Here is a 19507-nt window from a genome sequence, read left to right on the forward strand (position 1 = left end):
GCTCTTGAACTCCATTCAGCCTGCGATGGCCCCTGCCCCTTGAACTTGCTACTTGCAACTTGCAACAGCTTCAATTTGCAACTGTTAGTCCGCACGTTGTTTTTCCTCATGTTCGCCATGGTCACCATTGTCGGTGTTTATTAACTGCGGACCTGCTTTTCTTATATATCTTCTTTTTTTTTTGTTGCCACTGGTTTCTCGCCTTCTGCATAAATCATCAACGCAATGGCCTTTAATGCATAATTTATTTACCGTTTCAGGATGCCCCCAGCTATCTCTGTCTGCGGTTTTGCTCTGGTTTTTTGTATTGTTTTTGAACATGCTTGGTTTTTAGAGCTGAGCAAATTTATAGCTGACGAGTATTTCCGCTTCCGTTTGCAATTACCCGAGCGGCTAAAATAATAACGTGCAACCATTGCCTCATCAAGAAGTCGGTCGCATAATCTATTATTCCACTGGGGACCACTCATGAAATTTTGATTCCAAGCGAATCGATATTGTCATGCCACGGGACTTCCAATAGACTTGGCTTATTGCTTCATCTACTCTAAGTGGATGGACTTATATTCAACCATACAAATTTCATTTGAAAAAAAAATTTACCTTAATTGGTTGTTTTTACAAATATTACTATATGGATAAAAGTTAAAGCACCCATTTCGCAAAAATTTTCGAATTGCCTGTCTAGTCCGCGATTATTGGCAATTGCTGACCAATTGCAAAACTACATACGCATTTCCACCCATAAATATTCATAATTCAAAGTTCATAAGGCCACTTTGCATAGGGGACCAAAAAGATTCAGGCACAGGGGAAAAGCGAGTTGGGGAAATGTTGGCTGCGGTATATATGCAACAAAATCAGTTGAAACACTATGCACATCCCTCTATTTCCTCCTTGAAATTTTCACATTACCATCGCTCCGTAGAATGTTTGATTTTCACCGCTTAATTTATGATTTAATTGCATATTTGGCGGTGCAATGCAAATATCCACCGCCCTCCACTCCTCTGTGGTTGGTGTGCAATGCCGCGCATTTCATTTAGATAACCACAAATATTTGCCACAAAACGCGTCTGCAACCAGAGGGCCAATCGGGCGTGGAAAATTTGGTGCCAAATGTGAATTATTTGTGCACCTGCACATTAAGGCAATTAAATCAGTACGAAAAGTACGAAAAATCCCATGCGACTTGATAATCTGTTAACTTTCCGGCCAAATAGTCAAAACAACAGGATTCAGTGTACTCTCATCGGTTGTAATCAAAGGTTTGTGGCGATTCGTAGGAGTTTCGATTCTTTAAGATTGTGTACGTTCTTTTTCGGGGTATTATATATATTCCTTATTTGTTGGTTTCCTTATTTGGTGGTTTCCCTCAGCTCATCGGTGCAGCGCGGATCCAAGAGTAGACATCAGTTCACCCAGTCGTCGTGATCGCAGAGAAAAGTGGTTCCGCTGGCGCTTCAGAATGCCGTATTCGACGGCATCGCGCAGGTTGACTTGCACTTGACGATAGAACTCCGGATCGTTGCGCCGGTACTGGATCCCCAGGACGGAGTTCAGCTCTGTGTCACTCATGGGTCGGTGCGCCTCCTCCAGGACATGTAGTATGGACCTCAGAAGATTGGGTACCAGATTCCGCTGTAGCGGCAGTGTACGTGTCCTATAGGTGACGGGCATGTTAGTAATATTGTTGATTTTTTGTTTTTTTATTATTTTTTTTTTTGGGGGAACCAAATGTAAAAGTGTAGAAAAATTTTGTGACCGACGCGTCGTCGGCCGGCCTCAGTCGTTATGAGCTAGGTGTGGGATCGAAAGTTCCAGCTACCTGTGACAGTAAAAGGCAACGCCAACTTTATGAATTTCCCGGCTGCTACGATCTTTGTTTTTTTGCTTTCCTGGCGGTGTGCTTCACCAGCAGAGTTACTTCCTCATGGCCAATTAATCAGAAGTCGGCTGCGGCGGGTTGAACTTAAATGACCTCGAGGCATAAACACGAAAAATGCGACAACAAAGACAACAGCCAGAGAAGCGGCAAAGAGCAGGACACACTACACATTTAAAAATGCTGATTTGAAATGCGTGCTCGAGTTGGTACATTTCCGAAAACTTTATACTGATTTTAATAAATTAAAATAACCATTAATGTGCCTGGATTTGCCCGTGTGCCTCTTATATTGTACCAGCTTGATTTCGCGTTATAAATATACGTATGTTTCTATTGAATCTTTGGGTGCAACAATTTTCCGAGTGTAGTCAGGAAGCGAAGGGCCCACAAACATCAAGTGACATTCGAGCAGAGACAAAAAGTCATTATCACGGCGACGTCGGGCCGCTCTCATCTCCGCATTTCCACCACCCGTGCCCCCGATCTCGGGCATATACATACATACATACATATATTTGTGCCCAGATCCCCTTCGCAATCGCATTCGCATTCGCCTCATGTTCAGCATATGGAGCATATGGAGCACGTGGTTTGGAGTCATAGTCATCGCCATAGTCGCCGTCGTCTTTGTCGCCATGTTTTTTGCCTTTTCCGGCATTTTGTTTACGATTCCTTTTTGTTTTTGTGCTTTCACCTAATATTTGTGCAGCTCAGGAGTGCATCGAAGGGATATGTGTAATTTGAGTTATTGGTTGCTAGAGTAGAATATAACAAACAGTATTAAATAAAAGAAACCGTCTGTAATCATGACAGTTTTAAGTTTGTGACCAAATCATGCAGAACATATTTGTTGAGATGTTTCGCTGTAAAAAAATGTTGGCTCTAACTCTGCGTTCTAAGCACTAGGTATCGTCTAGTCCAAACAACAATACAATAACGTTCTTATTTGTTTTATTTTGCGTAGAGTTTTCTGCGCTCCCCAGCGAACGCGGATTTCCTTTCGAGATGGAGTTGGCAGACGGCAGTTTTCCCTGAATGATTTTCACTTGTTTGTTCTTGTTGTGTCCTTGTTGGCTGCTTTGTTCGGTTGTTCGGCTGGCCCAAGAGAAAGCCGACCCTGTTTTGCAGGACCTCCGTCCGGGATACATATACATACGTACATATATCCCCCAGTATTACTCAGGGCCCCCTTCATCAGGAGCAGCCGCCAAGTGCAATTGTCATAAAGTGTCATTGGCTGACGTCGCGTCCTCGCGTCCTTTGTGCAGTTGTTGGTGCGGTGAATCAACTTAAATGAGTATCCGCTTTGTAACTACAAGTGCGTGGCTTCGTTTTGTTCCCTTTTAGCTAACATCTTTTAGCCAACGACCGGCGGGGCAAATGGAAAGAGTGAGTTAGAAGCCGGCCAATTGGCTTTGTGTGCGATTTAGCTTTGTTTTGGACCCCAGGTCTAGGTCTAGGACTAGAACTCGACTGAAGGATAAAGGATTCGGGATACAGGATGCAGGAGAAAAACCGTAGACAAAGAGCTCCCATTTCAGTGAAAGCAATTGAGCGAAAGAAGCCCCCAAGTCTTAATCCAAAACAACCGAAAAAGTGTATAAATAATCCTTTTTTAAGTACAGGAATTAACAATTAGTAACTTAGTATTTATATAAAGAAACATTCTCCGATGTCATTGTTTTTGTGCTTTAAAATAAAAACTGCCTTTTATATATAGACTTCATAAGTTACTTCACATTTGCCAATCAGCACCTAAGAGCTATAAGACACAGTTTTTCAAGCCCCTGCACTCCAATTATTATACAAATCCACTTTGCAACATATTTGAGCACAACTGTACTTTTTGGTATCTATGCAAAAGCGTGGGATAGCGAATGGAAAAGTGATTTATGTAGCAAAACTGCCGCATCGCACGGGTGGCTGATGAGGTGGGGTGGCTTTGAGGAGTTCAGCAGTTGAAGACGAAAAGGCTCCACTGTCCTTAAGCGGCTTATACGTAACTGCATGGGGCGAATTATGCTGCATGGCCGCAGGACTCGCATAGTGCTTTCTGACGGCAGACGGCCAGTCGCCGCCAGTCGCTGGAGTTCCACCGATCCGATCCGATCCGATTTGGTCCTCCGAATCGGGCACAACGAACTTGGCCAACTGGCACTCGGCCAATGCAATAGCTCCCTTGAAAGTGACAGCGACAGGTGGAGAATGTGCAAAGTTTGTGCGAAAAAAAATGGGGAAAAAAGACTAATAGGGCCCTGCTAAACAATGTGAAAGATACAACATTTTCGAATTCCCCATGGGAGGTACTCAGGTACCCATGTTCCCGGACATCCTGCCATGTTTTTCGCGAATTGAATATGCCGCGTTCATTTCGGGATCCGGACGGAAACAGAGAAACAATTATAAGAGGGCTAAGGTAACGGCCCCAAAACCAGCTCAAACACATAAATGCCAGCCAGGAATGATAAATTGACGCTTGACGGGAATGCAAGAATGCCAGCGAGAGCGGACTCGCGATGGGATTAAGCTGGCAGAACGACATCCACTGGGGAATGGGATCTACACTGGGAAATATGCGGAAAATTGCCAAATACTTGGTATGCTACTTATTTAATATACATATGGTACATACATATTTTAATGTTGATAGTAAATGTATTTGAAAACAATTTTTTTTACTTTAATTAGTTCGCAAACAAGATCTTAGCATACAATGATTAATTAAATATTTTACAACAATGCGTTCTTTTTCCGTGTAAAACTAGGAACTAGGGTTAGATTCGTTGGGGTTTGAGGACCAGACAACGGTCGACATTGAGCAATTGCCATGCATAAATATGGCGGCACTCACTGACACATGCACGTCGCACACACACACGCACATGGGACAACCACCTGTCAGGATGGGCAAAACATAAACAAGCGACGCAAATCAAAACAAGCGACGGCGCCTCGAATAAAATTCCGCCGAAATAAGAGAGTCCCGCAACATGTTGCCCGGATGTGTTGTAAGTTTCAGGACATGCGCATTTGGTCGGCAGCATGTTGAGCACTCCGAAATGTTGAGCAACATTTCGAGGTTTCCAGAGGACAAATGGCCAAGAGCTGAAAGCTAAACAGTTGCACCTGCGTGAAAGAATTTATGTTTTATAGAGCACTTTTCCCGACATACTTTATTTTGCCAAAGGACTAATACAAAAGCAGACCTGATTGTCTTAAAGCTTTACTAAATACTTTATAAGACTTTACTTTATACTTTAAAATACTTTACTTTATATCGTTCCCACTTATCCCGGAAATATGAATTGTTTTAAACCCTATTTGGAAGACCAGGAGAATGAGAATCCTATGTCGGAATCAGGGGGATTGGTGGCCACTGTTTGGTTATATAATTACTGTGGAATTCCAAATTAATGAGTTGCCACTTTAATCCGCGCCGCATGAATGGGTTTGCATTATGCATGGAAAAAACAAAAAGTTTTGCCATCGCGGTGTGTGCAACCATGTATATACATATATATACACACACATATATATAAATATATATGAATATTTATTCGAATATATCTTTATATCGTACATCCATGTATCTATGTGATTATTTTTTGTATCGCCCCACGTTTGGGATGAGCGAAATTACTCGGCAAAAAGAGTGTTTAATTAGCATATGGCGGCAATTAATTAATTTGCAACGCGGCCAGCACGCCAGTGAGAGTGGCCCAGCAACGAGCCTCATCCCCTTATGCAATTTTCATATTAAATCAAAGATTATTCTATAATTAAATGTGTGCAGCGCACATAAACTCACAAACACTCACACGCACACACACAGTCACCCGGAAAACTGCGAGTCGTGTGGGGATAAAGTAGTGAAAATCCTTTAAATTGGAGATGTCAGAAAAGTTGCAACTTACAACTGATTGAATAAATAAAACTCGAGCATTCCACACTGATGAGGGCCATTGAAAGAATCGACGATTGGTTAATTGTCGACTGGATGAAAAAATGAAATTAATGAGCGAAAAGAGCTGTTGGCAGTTTTATTTGCCCAGCCAACACGGTCCAGAAATTGGCCATTGAATTGGATACACACACATGCACCCTCTTACACACATTTCATATTATTTCGCCGGGTTTGCTGTTGCAGTTTGGTTTTTGGCCACCGCAAAGCTATTGACAGCATAATCGACTTGCACTTAAAAGTGACAGGCGATGTGTTAATTGAATGGCACATTATCACAGTCCAAAAATGAGCGGCCGCTGATGCCAATTACCAGATTCGTTAAACCAGACAACACTCAAATAAAGCTGCTAATTGGCCCGGAAATTCTCGAATTGATGGCTAAGTAATTTTGAGCCAGCGCATTGATAGCTCAGCCACATAATTGTTGTAATTGAAATCAAAAATTGTCCTCTTTAAACTCCCTCCTACTTACTTCCTTCCTTTCAGTACACCAAAGTCAAAAAAAAAAAAAATACATTTGCTGCGATACATATACCCATCATTACTCATCAGCCCCCCGGATGTATCTTTTTCGCTATCGACTTTATAATTTGCCTGCAATCGACATTCGTTTCGGTGGAAAATTAGTCGAGGCTTTTGTCTGCGGCAACCGGATGACAGAATTCGGCTTGCAAGTCATCGCAAGTTCATTGACATGTCATCCATCTCAATTTGGAGCCAGTGAGAGAGGGTAAGTGATGTTTCAGGCTTGATGTCAACATCCCCAAGCGTTTCTTTTCAACTGTGCCCCCTGTTGCTTTTGTCCGAAATGACACACTTTACGAGCGCTTGCCTCATTTTAATGCAAATCAATAAATTTATATACAACAAACATTCGAATTGCCTGCACAGCTGTGCAGCATTTGGTTCTTTTGTGGGTTTTCCATGCAGAGAAAGAAAAATAGATTAGTTACATTTAAAGTGTTAAGATATAGGTCAGACTGCTTTCGAAAAATAGTAAACATTACAAACCATATTTAATGTTTTCCACTTTCGAGTACTAACTAAACCCACTCTCCTCAGCTGAACTCACACCAAATGTCCTTATTTTTTCCGTGTGGGTGAGGGGCATCTACTGGCACGGGGATTTGGTTACTGAATGGGGGGGTCCAGAGCCCCTGGCACTTGAAGTTTTGATCTCGTAGCCGATGTTGCTTTTTATTTCAATTTCCGCCCACAAAATGAAGAAAAAAGTGCCCGAGAAGACAACAACAAAGACAAATTTATGCCACATTAACAGCTAAAAGCTTTCAAAATGCGTTTTGCTTACGCCAGAGGGCATCGAGTGGGGAAAAGTTGCCGAGATGGGGGTGCAGGTGGGGGTGGGTGGTTGAATGTCATTGCGGGGGTGTGATCAAGCTCGAGAAAAAGGAAAAAAGGGGTGGGGGGGCATTTTCCTGTCCTGATGGGGCGACCCAAAAAACGAAGCGCATTTCTTACGAGTTGCGGAGCTGAGTATGACCAAATTTTTGGCACATCTTGTGAAAACCCCACACACTGGGAGGGTGGGGAGTGGGGTATTCAGAAGGGCTGGGGGAAGCTGAAATGAGAGGGTGGCAAAAACAAAGGCATTAAATTTAACGCGCCAAAACTTGTGCCATTTTTGGATGCCTTCGCCTCAGTGGCTGCGACAAATTTCAGTTAGCTCATCCGTCGAGTCCTGATACACTCAGAGAATGCCTTCCTAGTTGCTTTTCAGATACAATCAATGGTATCTACATTTTACGAGCACAGCTGAATACATTGTAAGTTAACTAGTATCGATGAATAAGTTTTTGTAAGAAATCCATCTGCAAATAATTTTCCCGGCTCAAGGTGCAGCTTTCCTTCTTTTTTGGCTAATTATGACAGATTGAAATATATTTCTCCGTGCCCTAGCCCCTCTTTTTGGCCAACTGTTTCGTGCCAGGCTGGCGGGAGGCAGCTTGTACCGTCAAAAGTGCAGCTCAAAACTTCAAAACGAGCAATGTGCCAACAGCCTGCCACCGTCACTTCTACACAACACCCCACCCCCACCCCCACCCCCACACACGCCCATCACCACACCGAGGACCCTGGGTTGTGGCCCCAACCACCCTGTTTCCGCCCTTAGCCAGTTTAAATCCTGTCCTTGCATGCGCTAAAATTAAGATTTATGGAGCCTGTAAAAAACAACAGCGTCACCAAAAGCAGCAACAACAGCCATCCGTTGACGAGGGAGTCAAAGGATAGGAACAGGCAAAGGGGCGAGGGGCACGGGGAACCGGAAGGGGACGGCAAGTGGAACAGAAGCAATGAATGCGCCAAAAAATTTTAACACCCAAATGATTACAAATGAATGCAGTGCAAGGGGTGTGACAGCGACAAGGCACCAGCGAGGGAGCGAGAGAACAGATACACCCAGCACAGTTGTTCCCGTCAATTATACGTCCCTGTTCTATTCCGTTTGTTCCCCGATTATGTCGTTGGCCAATTGGTTTAACGATCCACTTGGTGAACACCTTGTGTGGGGATTGCGGCCGAAAGGGTTTAAAGTCCCCATGACAAGGTGGAGGATATTATCTATAAGAATATTAGACATAAGGATATTATCGACAAGAATATTCTATATAAGAATATTATATATAATGGTATTATCTATAAGGAATGATCTATAAGGATATTATCTACAAGGAATACCACAACATGTGCAAAGAAATACACAACTAAAAACTTTCCAAATATAACTATTACCTTTCCAAATGGATACTAATCGCTTGATATATAACACAAATTTCTACATCATAACATCAGAAAATATTAACAAATAAAATTCTAATTTTTAATGCAGACTTTTAGAGAATTGCTCCAGAAACATTTAGAGGTATACCACTTCAAAATCCGATTAAAATTAGTTGAGTTATGGACTTTGGAACTTCAGTCTTTGGGCATTTTTGAATTTCTTCTATCATCACATCAGAAAAAATTACAAAAAACTTAAAAAAAAATAAAATTTTAAATTTGAATTCAGATTTTTAGAGAATTCCTCCAGAAACATTTAGATGTATGCCACTTCAAAATCCGATTAAAATTAGTTGAGTTATGGACTTTGGAACTTCAGTCTTTGCGCATTTCTGAATTTCTACATCATCACATCAGAAAAAATTACAACAAAATTTAAAAAAAATAAAATTCTAAATTTGAATGCAGATTTTTAGAGAATTCCTCCAGAAATATTTAGATGTATACCACTTCAAAATCCGATTAAAATTAGTTGAGTTATGGACTTCGGAACTTCAGTCTTTGGGCATTTTTGAATTTCTCAACATCACATCAGAAAAAATTACAAAAAACTTAAAAAAAAATACAATTTTAAATTTGAATGCAGATTTTTAGAGAATTCCTCCAGAAATATTTAGATGTATGCCACTTCAAAATCCGATTAAAATTAGTTGAGTTATGGACTTTGGAACTTCAGTCTTTGCGCATTTTTGAATTTCTACATCATCACATCAGAAAAAATTACAAAAAACTTAAAAAAAAATAAAATTTTAAATTTGAATGCAGATTTTTAGCGAATTCCTCCAGAAACATTTAGATGTATGCCACTTCAAAATCCGATTAAAATTTTTTGAGTTATGGACTTTGGAACTTCAGTCTTTGCGCATTTTTGAATTTCTACATCATCACATCAGAAAAAATTACAAAAAAATTTAAAAAAAAATAAAATTCTAAATTTGAATGCAGATTTTTAGAGAATTCCTCCAGAAATATTTAGATGTATGCCACTTCAAAATCCGATTAAAATTAGTTGAGTTATGGACTTTGGAACTTCAGTCTTTGGGCATTTTTGAATTTCTAATCATCACATCAGAAAAAAATTACAAAAAAATTTAAAAAAAAATAAAATTCTAAATTTGAATGCAGATTTTTAGAGAATTCCTCCAGAAATATTTAGATGTATGTCACTTCAAAATCCGATTACAATTAGTTGAGTTATGGACTTTGGAACTTCAGTCTTTGCGCATTTTTGAATTTCTACATCATCACATCAGAAAAAATTACAAAAAAATTAAAAAAAAATAAAATTCTAAATTTGAATGCAGATTTTTAGAGAATTCCTCCAGAAATATTTAGATGTATGCCACTTCAAAATCCGATTAAAATTAGTTGAGTTATGGACTTTTGAACTTCAGTCTTTGGGCATTTTTGAATTTCTTCTATCATCACATCAGAAAAAATTACAAAAAAAACTTAAAAAAAAAAAAAATTTTAAATTTGAATGCAGATTTTTAGAGAATTCCTCCAGAAATATTTAGATGTATGCCACTTCAAAATCCGATTAAAATTAGTTGAGTTATGGACTTTGAAACTTCAGTCTTTGGGCATTTTTGAATTTCTCAACATCATCACATCAGAAAAAATTACAAAAAACTTAAAAAAAAATAAAATTTTAAATTTGAATGCAGATTTTTAGAGAATTCCTCCAGAAATATTTAGATGTATGCCACTTCAAAATCCGATTAAAATTAGTTGAGTTATGGACTTTGGAACTTCAGTCTTTGGGCATTTTTGAATTCTTCTATCATCACATCAGAAAAAATTACAAAAAACTTAAAAAAAAATAAAATTTTAAATTTGAATGCAGATTTTTAGAGAATTCCTCCAGAAACATTTAGATGTATGCCACTTCAAAATCCGATTAAAATTAGTTGATTTATGGACTTTGGAACTTCAGTCTTTGGGCATTTTTGAATTTCTACACCATCATCACATCAGAAAAAAGTAAAAAAAATTTAAAAAAAAATAAAATTCTAAATTTGAATGCAGATTTTTAGAGAATTCCTCCAGAAATATTTTGATGTATGTCACTTCAAAATCCGATTAAAATTAGTTGATTTATGGACTTTGGAACTTCAGTCTTTGGGCATTTTTGAATTTCTCAACATCATCACATCAGAAAAAATTACAAAAAACTTAAAAAAAAATAAAATTTTAAATTTGAATGCAGATTTTTAGAGAATTCCTTCAGAAATATTTAGATGTATGTCACTTCAAAATCCGATTAAAATTAGTTGAGTTATGAACTTTGGAACTTCAGTCTTTGGGCATTTTTGAATTTCTTCTATCATCACATCAGAAAAAATTACAAAAAACTTAAAAAAAAATAAAATTTTAAATTTGAATGCAGATTTTTAGAGAATTCCTCCAGAAATATTTAGATGTATGCCACTTCAAAATCCGATTAAAATTAGTTGAGTTATGGACTTTGGAACTTCAGTCTTTGGGCATTTTTGAATTTCTACACCATCATCACATCAGAAAAAAGTAAAAAAAATTTAAAAAAAAATAAAATTCTAAATTTGAATGTAGATTTTTAGAGAATTGCTCCAGAAACATTTAGATGTATGCCACTTCAAAATCCGATTAGGATAAGTTGAGTTTTGGACTTTAGAACTTCAATACAATATAAATTGAATTGAAAAAGCTTAAATTAAATTGGTGCTAAGACCCAAAGCCTATTAAATTAACATTTCAATTATTGCGTAGGCGTGGCATGCTAATTAATACGAACAGTTGACCACAACCCGCATAATTAATTGCCTAAAAAATATCCCATTCATAAATGAAATTTAAAGTGCATGTGTTTTCATAACGCATTTTAACTGCAGTTTCAATTAAGCATTGAAAAGCTCATTTGGTGTGCATGTAAGCAGAGATTAAAAATTCCATCTATGGAAATACATTAAGCCAAACTAAAAACCAAGACGTATGGACCATTTCTCACTTCAGGCAAGTGAAAATGTCAGATATTTTCATTAAACTACCCGATGGAAATTGAAGATGACCGCGTCAAGGGTGAAGCGGTTGCAAAAATTCAGGGGAGATGTCAACGAATCTGTCAGCACATGAACACAAGTTTACGGCCCCAGGAGAGAGGACAGGATGGGGAAAAGTTACTTTTCGACCTGCTTCTTGATTGTTGCGGGAAAGTGGGAAAGCGGGAAAATGGGCAAATGGGAAAGTGGGAAAGCGGGAAAACGGGCAACATGGAAACAACAGCCACATCATGAACGTCAGCCAAAAACAACAAGGACAGCACCAAAAAGCCGAACTAAGCGCAGGTAAATTTAATTATGCCAACGGGCGAGCATCGAGAAATAAAAGAGGAATTCAGAGAGTGCAGCATTACAAAAAAAGAGTGACCCAAACAATTTGCAGTGTAATTGGATAGTTCTGCTTTAAAGCAATTTAAGTGTAAAAATATAACAGATCTTTTAACAATTGTTTACATAGATTAGTCATACGCCGTGTGGTACGCCAAATAGGCTGGGAAAAGGATTGCCTTGATTGCCAGGGCGGCGTAATCGAAATGCGCATTTCGTGAATTTGTGAATGCACAGGGGCAAGGACAGACGCCATTAAGTTGCCATTAGGAGGCAACTAGCAGACCGCATATTTCTTGCTGCCAGCCCCCTAGAATGCAAACGACACTCAAAATTACACCCTAATGAACCGCGCTATTATGAATATTGCCTGGCGTTTTTCGGTGCAACCGAAACTGCATCTTGTTTTGCCCATTTTTGCGCACTGATAATGTTAATGACTTGGCGGCAAAATATTTAAATGCCAAGAGAGACCCACTGATGACACATTGTTTGCCTTTGCTGGCAACCAAGTTGGGTGGACGCCCCCCACAGCAGATAAATAAATCTTTGCGTCCCAGCAGGGAATCTGAAAGCCAAACCGAAGAAGGAAAGCCTGAAACCAGAAGCATTACGAAAGAGCCTGCGGTTCTCCAGCTAACTTATGGCTGCATTGCTGTAGTCCTGCAGTCCTGCAGTCCTGACATGATAATAACCTCGCTGCTGACCCGACCACCCAGCAGCAAAAGCCCTAATTCTAATTAATTTCGGGACATACCCGTGTTGTGCGAATTTATATCTTATATTGTAGAAAAAGTTTTGTATCTGCATGAAATAGCTTCCAATAATCTCAGTCAAAGTAAGTGTGGCTACACAATACAGAATAAAAACAAGTCGAACCACAGAGGTATGATTTTTTCTTTGCATAGCTGATGTAGGCGAAATGGGTGAAAGGGGTGTTAGAAGTGGACCAGCAACTGTGGCAACATTCTGACAACCCAGCCGGCGGCATTTTTCATTTTCTTTGCTGCAGTTTTTTGGCTAGCACAATGATATACGATATGGGCCAGCGCCTTCTGGTTTTCCCCTGATTTTCCCGGGTTTTCCATGATTTTTCTATCCTTTTTAACTTTTCACAGCACTTTCACTGCGGTCATAGAGAAAAATTCCGGCTCGACCCAGTTGAGTCGCAAATTAATGTCAATATTGATATTGGCCATATCATTCGGCCGGCTAAGCGCTAACGAGTTACCAGGTGCCACATCCAGACGGAGGAGCACTTCACCCCCACCCTTGACCCACTGAAGCCCCGCAAACCGTGCTGCCCATTTAGCTATTTAACAGCCAACTGGGTGTTAACTGGGAATTAGAAGGGATGCGGCGAAAATGGTCTCTAAAATGATCTAACCTTATTGTTCTACCTTAATGCCGCTGATTATAAAGTACAAGTTAACATTGTTTTAAGCTGAAATTGCAAAAACAAACTATTATGTTGCAGTGCTCTAGAACCAGCGTTTATCCAGCTACATATATGTGGAAATTTAATTTAACCGATTTTTGTCACGTTCGCTTTGGCAACATTCGCTATCCAATGTGTTTGGCCATGTTCATTCGTGTTTGGGCCGTGTTTAGTTTTCCGGCGTGTGGTTTTCGCGGTTTCCGCTGCCGTTTTGGTCTGTGCCGCTTTGGTAATTCGGTAATACATATTTCATGTCCGAATATGAGGGAACACACAAATGTAAACATATACATGTATGTTGTATATGTTTGTACATATGTACATATGGAGAGACAGTAGTATATGGTACAGTGGCCGGGGCTTTTCGGTGGCCAAAATTGTTAGCCGGCATTTTGGCTTTTAATTAAATTAAAACGTTGGCCGCGAATACCATATGCAGACGTGTTGAGAGGATTTGCCGAGATTTTCGCCGCTTGTCCGTGGACTTTGGCGCCGATTTATAGTCTAATTTGTGTGGCAGCGTTGCAATGGGTAGCGGGCATTAAAACAATTACCCAGAGGACAGGGCTTATCGGCGTGCTAAGCCGCGTATAAACCATGTTTTCTCATTTAAGCTCGGCCACGGCTGTAAAATAAACCAGACATATTGGCTGGCACAAGATCGTTACAAACATATGTTTAGTACACTGGTACTACTAACAATTAGTTAGTAACTTAAGCAGAAAACAATAAATGTATGTACCTAATAATAATTAATAATTTTTCTTTTTTGGTTTAAATGAAATCACTGTAAAATCACTCACCAATTATGCGGAAATGCCTTCAAATGCCGTTTTAAAAACGAACATTTATTTCGCAATTAGGCAGCTGTAAGCTAAACTGAAACACCATAAATAAGCAGTTTTTGGTTTGAAATGAAACCAGTGTAAAAAGTCACTCACAAATTATGTTGATCACTTTAAAAACAGCAACACTTTGTCTTTTCTCTTTTTTTTTACGCACTTTGTCGTCCCTAGAAAAAGCATCAAAAAACACACAAAGATAATCGACGCTTCTTCCTCCTCTTCTTCGCCTCGAGTACATGCAAAACTAACGGGACTTTATCCCGTTTCAGTGCGCACTTTATTTGGTTTGAAATGAAATCAGTGTAAGAACTCACTCACAAATTACATATGTATGTATGTTGACGTGCCTTCTACTTACATACATACATATGTGGAATGACCAATTTACACAGATCATTAAAATGGCAACTACACTTTTCTATCTCCTTTTACGCACTTTGCCATCACAAAAAAAAAATGCAACAAAAAACACACAAAGAAACTCAACGCTTCTTCTTCCTCTTCTTCGCCTCGAGCACATGCAAAACTAACGGGCTTTATCCCGTTTCAGTGCACGCTTTATTTCGCAATTAGGCGGCTTTAAACTAAACTGAAACACTTTAAATAAGCACCGACGACATATTCTTATGATTCTCCGACTTTGTGGTTAACGCACATAACGCAGTTTACTTATCCGGCCCGCATTGCGGAAAATCGACGATCGGTGGCGAAACGCGTCTGCACCGAGTAAAAAAAGAGAGTGAACTGAACTTTTCATTATACTGCTTCTTCCCACTTCTTTTTTCCTCCTTCTCCTCTCTTACTCACCTAGGAAGATGGCGCACGCATCTTTAGTGCTGCCTCCGACCCACAGATGGCGCTCTGTCGCCGCCTGATCTTCAGGTGAAAACCGCTTCATGAAATCCAATTTAAGTACGGTTTGAATTAATTCCTATTTTGTCCAAGATGCCCCGCGGTCCCCACGCAATTTGGCTAATTTGGCAGGCCAACAACAATGGAACCATTTTGAGCAGCTCCTTTTCTCCTGGTGGACTAAGAAGAAGCGAGATAAAGTTGGCAGCAAGATGACAGATTTTTGCGGCGACGTTTTAGGGCTGTTTTGCAGTGCTGATAATGTTTCGACTTTCACCTGGGGGTAAGAACGGCTGGAAAGGGGGCGGTGGAGTACCTCCACGGGGTGTGGGCGGGTCGGTGGTACTGCAAAGTTGCATGGGGAATAGTTTGTGCCTGGACTTTTGTTGCAACAGATACTTGCGGTGCAACTTCCACTTCGGCCGCATGCCAAACTATGCCAAAAGAAGCAGGAAAATGGCTACAAAACTTGAGCCTAGCTTGGGGTTTTACCAACCTCCCGAAAATCGCACAGGAGCGCGTTTCCAAGGAGTAAATTTCGTGAAACACAAATTCATGAATGCCTGAATCCCTTCAACTTCAGGTCGACATATTTAAGCACTCTTGCTTCAGACATATCCCTTGTGTATTCCGAATCAAAATTGAGAATATCGCAATGCATGTATGTAATGAAAACCTAACAATATTATAGGATTTCCAAAATGATGTTAACATACCTTGATATTTAAACTACATATGCTTTTCAATGTATTTTATTACCAAGATAAACACGCCTCCGTTTCGCTGGAGAGCATGAAAATGAGCGCAGATAAATTTGGAAAATACTTTACAGCTTGCTCTGTTCATCATCGCAGCTGAAAAGTTGTTCTCGGCCAGAAACAAGGCCCGAACACAACTGAGCCAAGTTCGCGGCGCATAAGCAGCTTTCCGGAAAAAAAAAACTTTACGGCTTAATACAGTGATGGCTACTATAAAATACAGCAAAATCCGAAGGTTTTTTTACCAAGAAAACAAGCATTGGTGTTTATATTATATGAAGTAATACATTTATATTTTTTGTTGTCATGCCTTGATTTCGACGAAGAGTGGTGGAGAATCAGTTAAAGGAGCCACATTGAACACTAGCCACCTATGAAGTGCTAGCAGGCAATTACGGCCTACATGTTACCGAAAAATGTTCAAATTCGGCGCTGGCTTGAAACGCTGGAAATGGCGGACGTGTGGCGGCCATAATCTCGCCGAAATAGACAAGAAAATCCGTGGCAACTCCGGGAAGCAGCAACGCGGGGCAGAAAAACAGGCAGCTGCACATATGCACGAGTATGTATGTATGTACAGTATGTGTATGTATGCAATGCACATACATGCTGTTTGTCCCAATTTGCAGATGCATTATGTGGGATTTGGCCTTTGCATTCGAATAAAATATCAAGTTGCCGAAGCTCGACTTTTGCAATTTCAATTTTCGCCATAAAAACAACAAAACTTTACCCCAGCGGCACTGGCAGCCAGTGGAGAAGCAATGCTAAACCAGGAAATGGAAATAAATCCAGATTGAAAAATGTGCGGATGGGCATGTGGGAAAACTTGGCTCTAGTCTTTTCGTTGGGTCCGTGCACCAACTTTCGAGTCAACTGGCCAAATCTAATTACATGTGGAGCAGGGCCACGAAATCATAAGTCCGAGGAAGCCGAAAACTTCACTGATTACCTTGGCCAAGTTATGTGGAAGTTAACCGAAACTTGTGCCACTTTGAAGCGTGTATGGTGATTTGCTAGAGTGCAATATTATCAGTTTACCATGCATGGTGAACGGGATCAAAGAGCCAATAGACCTCTTTGGCCTGAAACTGAAAAACATTTCCGATTTCCATATCAATCTCTGTCATTAGCATAATTCGATTTTGGGCCTTCTTTGCCATATGTTACGTCAATTGGCGAATTGGCCGAGCCCACAAATCGTTGCCACTCAGTTGACTTTTCGCATCGAATGGTGAAATAAATCCAAGCCATAACCCAAAAGTGGCTATATGGGCAGGATACGTAATGCATATATGAAGATTCCAATGTGGGTTTTAGGTTCCCGCACATATTTTATATGCAGAAGGAGGGCATTTGGAAATTGGGAATGCATGCATTATATCATTTTATACCCTTTAGTCAGTAGGTCGATGTGCAGCCTTTGTCGTTCCGATTAAAACTTTGAAATGCGTTTTAGAGACTTCGATTTGCACAAAAACCAACTGGAAATGCACAAAAATACGAACATTTTCGCCATAAACGCATGAGCCTTTGTCTTTTGTTATTAACATTCGGAATAGTATATTTTTGGGTCGGATAAGCGCCTGATCTATTACGAATTGTAGTTTCTATGTGCGACTTTTTGCATTATTTTTTGCCAGCCAGCTAGATTTATGTGACTCACTTTGCCCACTTTCACCCGGCGGGCAGAAGCAGCTGCATCTGCCCCAGCCTTTTCCGCCATTTCCCCGGCTTTCCCTCCGCTTTTCCTCTGCCCCGCCATCGCTTTTCGCTCGCCAGTTTCATCTTGGGCTTCATCTCTGGCTTTGGCTGCTACTCCTTTGGCTTTGCCAGTGGCTCCTTGTGTTTCCCAGGCAGCCACTTCTGTCCGACCAAAATGTCATATGAATATTTTCGCGCTCGACTGTCGCAGATGTGTGGTACTTAAAAGCACACCCGAAAAACTGGCGCTATGAAACTGATTTAGCCAGATTTCTATACTGGTAATTATGATTGGATTATGAAAGCGCATATATAAATATTCTGTAATCCTGTATAACTCAATAAATGTGACACACAAGTGTATGGCATAGCTTTGAGTTACTACACCATTTCTCCCAGTGCACCTATCACACACAGTATCTAAGCATTTCCATCTCTATCTAAAATTGTTTGTCTACTTGTGTTTTGCACAATTTTTGTGCATTTTGGAGCAGCTAACACAATTTGTGTGTGCCTGATCTTGTGATAGCCCCGTCTACGTTTCCATCTACGTTAGTCAGCCATGTGAGCCCCCACCCAACAGTACATACATACATTCGTATGTATGTACGTATATTCCGCCTGCTGCCACTAACTACAAGCTGACTGTCGCTATAATTTTCCAAAAGGATTTACAATGTTAAAATTACTTCCTAAGCCATCCGACCATGTCGTCGTCGTCGTCGCCGTCGTTTCGTATGAGGAGCTCCATCTGGATTGGGCTGGAAATGGGTAGCACTACCAGGACGTCGAGCGGGAATCGGATGAGCAGGAGGACACAAGGGTCTGCCGCGCTGAGAAGTCGGCAAAATGGCAAAACTCGCGAGGCTTTTCGTCTTTTTCTGCAGTTCCCAGCTAAGCGCAAATCCGCGCTAAAACCGATTGGCGATGTCATCGTGAGTCACGCCAAAACAATTGCAGTTAAATAATAAATAGTAATAATATTAAATACATAATATACAAATCAATCGCACTGCGCTCTGCAGCAGAATATCAGTGTAAAGATATTGCCAAAACTTGTAAATACGTTTTATTTTATTTTCTCTCACCCATTCGCCTTCGACTTTCGGCTGCTTGTTTTTCGCTTTTGGCCAACACGCCAATGTCGTCCTGGCTCTTGCTTTCTGGGCTTTGGGAGACCATTTTTTAGCCATCTTTCTTGCCATCCTTTGGTAAGCTTTACTTTTTACTTTTTGCCCCCTTTTTTGCGGGCATCTTGTCATCCTTAGGCTTTTGGCGTTGTTCAACTTTCGCCAGCCGCCCACATGAAATGGCAGATGTTGTCGCCGCCCCCGAATTCTTCTGTTTCCGCTTGATTCCCCTATTTCCCCCATGCCCACATCCCATATACCCCTTGATTTGCCAACTTCCCCCGAAGGCCGAAAAAAAAGGATTGCGTTCTCTAAGTCATTCTGTCGTTGCCTTTTTGAACTTTAATATACTGCAACATTCATGTGTTTGCGGAGGCGACACCCGACATCTATAGTCTCTTTCCCTCGCTCTGTTGCTGTCCCTCTCAGCGCTTCATATAGCCCTCGCTTGTCTGTCAAAACGCCGTCCCTTTCGCACACTCTGCTAAGGACAGAGGACAACTCAATTTTACAAAGCGCGTTGATGTGAGCGTGCCACCACACACACCCACACACACACACCAATTAGAGGGTGCGAAGGAGAGGGGTGTGGAGTGCGCAAAAGAGAGGGCAGAGGCCTTCTAATAGTAATGCCATTTATAATTTACTGTCGTCGATTTATAAATGAGCCTAAGCCATCAGGACCTGAGCCCCCGCCTGCGCTCCATGTCCTTGCAACCAGCTACCACCACCAGCGGCAGGATAAAGACTTTCATTCCTTAACC

At 40.6% G+C, this 19507-nt stretch overlaps 1 pseudogene; it reads right to left on the reverse strand.

Annotated features, from left to right (window-relative positions):
• Positions 1 to 1237: 1237 nt before the first annotated feature.
• Positions 1238 to 17635, reverse strand: LOC6550988 (annotated as a pseudogene).
• Positions 17636 to 19507: the final 1872 nt, after the last annotated feature.

The sequence above is a fragment of the Drosophila erecta genome, unplaced genomic scaffold (assembly GCF_003286155.1).
Source record: "Drosophila erecta strain 14021-0224.00,06,07 unplaced genomic scaffold, DereRS2 tig00000126-arrow-pilon, whole genome shotgun sequence".
Taxonomy (NCBI): domain Eukaryota; kingdom Metazoa; phylum Arthropoda; class Insecta; order Diptera; family Drosophilidae; genus Drosophila; species Drosophila erecta.